Genomic DNA, 3992 nt, shown 5'->3' with positions numbered 1-3992 from the left:
CTACTTATCACCATGACTGAAGCGACGCTAGGAGTTGATGTTTCTTTCTTCTTTGGCGACGCCTTGGATTTGCAGGGGGAAGCCTTTTTGTCAGCCTTAACACTTATACCCTCCTCGCGTGAAGGAGATGAGGCAGCCAAGAGTGCTGTAGCGGCAGCAGCTATGGAGGCGACAAAGAACTTGCGCGGCCTAGTTGGGACGCGTGCAGAGCGTAGATCGCGAAGCAAAGATTGACAATGCCTTCTTCGCCATTGCTCTTGTGGAGATGCTAAACCGATCACGTAGCGTGGGGAGGTAGCAAAGAATGGGGGTACCATGCAGGATATCTGCATAGGTCTTCTTGGATGGACTGGAGGAGGTGCTTTGCTTGGTAGACATCTTCTTGTTTTGGAAGACTTGAATAAAACGGCAGTAGAGATGAGAGGTAGAGATTTTCACGTCGGGTTCACCAAAATTTATAACAGCAAATTTTGTATTGCGATAACTGAAATACAAAACAAGGAAACAATTATATTTTATTAATAAATATCAAAAGTACGTGTACAATCTCTAATGTATCCTCCGATTCTAATATGTCAAAGGGGTACGTGTACGGGGTACACGTGAGGGGTACGCGTGTAGACAAATTTAATTGCTCTACGCGCGATGTAAATTTGATTTCTTGAGAGGATCGCGATGACTTGAATCTCTCTTGAAGGTTTGAACTTGTGATTGAATCTTCAACGCAGGCAGCACGATTTGATGTGCTTGTTGACTGCTTGCAATGATTTTGATAGAGAGGATTTGTAGGAATTCGTACCTTGTTCTCTCTAGCTCCTTTGCAATTATGAATTTTCAACCCTTTGAATGAATGAGGAGAGCTCTATTTATAGAGTTTCAAATCTCCTTGTTGGACTTTGGTGGTCACAGGCCCATTTGTGGGTTTATTAGCAACCTTGGCCCAAATTTGATTCTTTCTGGGTTTAGTGATCTGAATAACTCCTTTTGTAATCCGAATCGACCCGTATTTCATTTAATTGGGACAAAATAATTAAATTAAGTTAAAATTTGGTATTAACTCAAAATAATTAATTTATTTTATTTATTCGGCACATTAATAAATTTTCCGTGCCTACACATACAAACTTTCTTCCTCCAACCTTACATCTAAACCAGGAAAACTAATTCTCTCAGCCTTGCAATAGATGTTGAACCGTTGCTGGTTGAGGTCCGAGCAAAGCTAGGACTGACTTCTTCACCAGGGAACCTAAGCAAATCCTCTTCAGTGTGACCATTCTGAACCAAGTCTCCCGTAACAGAGTGATTCATGCTTAGACGAGAAGAAAAAACCGAAGATGATCGGAGTTGGACAGATATTCACACTTCTTATGACAATATGATTTTGACCTTAACCTCCCTAGACTCAACTTTTCGTCTTGAAAATTTAAAGAATGCCTCTCAAAAGCTTCTCTCGTCCAAGTATGTTTCTCCTTATAAATGAACCAAATCTCACAAAAAGCTGGAATATTTTTGGCAGCATGATTAGCTTTACTCGAGTTCACCTTCACACAACTGCACCATATCATTTGATTAAAACGACTAGACCACTACTGGAAGACTACAACGAATTACATAAATGAGATATTCAACAAGCCTGCTCCCCCCCCACATCTTAAAAATAGGAAAAGGGAAAGTAATGAAAACAAAGGCGTAAAAGAAAGGTTAAGAAACTATTCTGGTTAGAAAATAGTAAAAATACACAAATATGAAATTTACAGGTTAATGGACATTGATAAACAACATAATTCTCATATAGCACATACTTTCCGGAGACAGAACCCATAATAAGCTTTTGTATGTCATGATTGAAGACCACTTCCGCAAGTCCCTTGTGAACTTGCTCAGCTTCAGAGACAATTATGCTCACTTTTACCTGTAACAATGAGTCCCTACTTGTAGTAATCGGCAAATCAGTTATAAAGACTAACAAAAATGTTATAACTGCTTCGTAATATCCCAGATTATTGTACATCATATCCAGCCCCGTATCTGATGAAATACCTGAAAGCAAGTTTTGGAAGCTAATAATAAAACAAAATGGGAACACCGAGTCAGGTTCAGTTGAATGAAGTTAGGGCCTCTGATGAATCAATGGTTAAGCAGAAGCTCTACCCAGCCATTACAAACACAAACTCAACCTACATAGTGGCATAGCCTATTAACACTGACAGTGACAGTGACCCATGTTGCATGAGAAAGATATACCTTAGCATTATAGCAGATGTCCAAGTAACACTGTAGAAGTTCTTTCATCTTTTCTCGTTCATCTTTCCTATATTTGGCCACTACTTCAGGGTTTGCTCGAGTTGCCGGAAGCTTTCCCACTGCATTATAAATGAAAAACACATTCAGTCCCTACAACCATATGAACCATCGCTTTTCTTGTGATTATATCACGCATCTCACTTCATTTTAATACAATACATTGCTTCAACTCTTCTATTTTCATCATGTTGTTGTATCAAAAACAACAAACAATTCGACACTCTATTTTAGCATAAAAAAACTTGAGGGTATCACAAGAAGCAAATACAAGTCTATATCTTAATGCTAAAATCAGTTCAAACAAGTATTGCATGACAATTAGATACAAAAGCGAATTTCTTCAGAAATCACATACGGAGTAGTTGCATTATGTAAGTTATATTGATTGATGATTAATTATGAGAATGATACAATGCTTATATAGTACAAGAGGTTATTCTATATCTAGGGTTATGAGGTTAGTTTCCTAGTATATAGCTAATAGATAAGAAGAGGAAGATACAATCTTTGACTATAGTATACAAAATATTAACAGAATAATTATACTCCAATATCCCTCCGCAAGACGGACGGCCGGGACGAGAGACCGATCTTGGACATGAGCGTATTGAAACAAGACCGGTGCAAAGGCTTGGTAAGAGCATCGGCAAGCTGATCATCATTGGCAATGGGAGTGACACGCATGAGACCAGATTGAACTCGCTCTCGAATGAAGTGATAATCAATAGCTACATGTTTCATTCGAGAGTGAAATACCGGGTTGGAGCTGAGATTGGTGGCACCAAGATTGTCACAGTACACAACCGGGACAGTGGGAAGCGTAATGTGAAGCTCCTGGAGAAGATGATCGAGCCATATGAGTTCAGCCATAGCATTGGCAATTGTACGATATTCGGCTTCGGTGGAAGAGCGGGCAACAGTTCGAAGCTTCTTAGAGCTCTAGGAGATGGGAGTCTTACCAAGATAGACAATATAGGCACCCGTTGACGTGATGTCATCGTTGTTACCACCCCAATCAGAGTCGGAATAAGCATGGAGACTGAGGGGTGTGTCACGGTACAGGGTGATGCCATGGGAAGTCGTGCCAGCAAGGTAGCGTAAGAGATGCTTCAGAGCAGACCAGTGATACACAGTAGGTTGATGCATAAATTGAGAGAGCTTTCCCACAGCAAAGGCAATGTCAGGGCGGGTGAGAGACAGGTATTGAAGACTACCCACAAGAGTACGGAATTCCGTGGGATTGTCGAACAGGGGACTGTCACGAAGGCGCAGTTTCATCGAGGAGTCCATGGGAGTGGGACACGGTTTGGCGTCAGACATGTTAGCTCGAGCTAAGAGATCAGCCGTGTACTTTTGCTGAGTGAGAAATAGACCGGTAGCGCATGGTTGGACTTCAACACCCAGAAAATAGGCAAGAGGACCAAGGTCCTTTAAGGAGAACCGTTTAGCAAGAGCGTGGATGAAAGAGTCGACGCGAGACGAGCAAGAACCTGTCACAATAATGTCATCTACATAGACAAGAACAAACAGGTCATAAGTGTCATTTAAGAATAAAAAACGAAGTGTCAGAGACAGAGTTGTGGAAACCCGCGTCAAGTAGGTAGGAACGGAGCTCAGTGTACCAGGCCCGGGGGGCCTGTTTAAGCCCGTATATCGCTTTCTTGAGGCGACACACATGGGACGGATTT

General features: G+C 41.3%; 1 long non-coding RNA gene across 1 annotated transcript; it reads right to left on the bottom strand.

The window, feature by feature from the left end:
* Window positions 1–1465: 1465 nt before the first annotated feature.
* LOC141633186 (uncharacterized) lies at window positions 1466–2357 on the bottom strand. The gene is made up of 3 exons (XR_012537992.1): window positions 2245–2357; window positions 1803–1912; window positions 1466–1551 (listed from the first exon to the last, which is right to left on the bottom strand). It is a non-coding gene; the product is annotated as an uncharacterized LOC141633186 (long non-coding RNA).
* Between the last annotated feature and the right edge of the window lie 1635 nt (window positions 2358–3992).

This window comes from Silene latifolia, chromosome Y (assembly GCF_048544455.1).
Source record: "Silene latifolia isolate original U9 population chromosome Y, ASM4854445v1, whole genome shotgun sequence".
In the NCBI taxonomy this organism is placed as follows: domain Eukaryota; kingdom Viridiplantae; phylum Streptophyta; class Magnoliopsida; order Caryophyllales; family Caryophyllaceae; genus Silene; species Silene latifolia.
The sequence above is the reverse complement of the archived record's forward strand: the minus strand, read 5'-3'. Positions and strand labels throughout refer to the sequence as shown.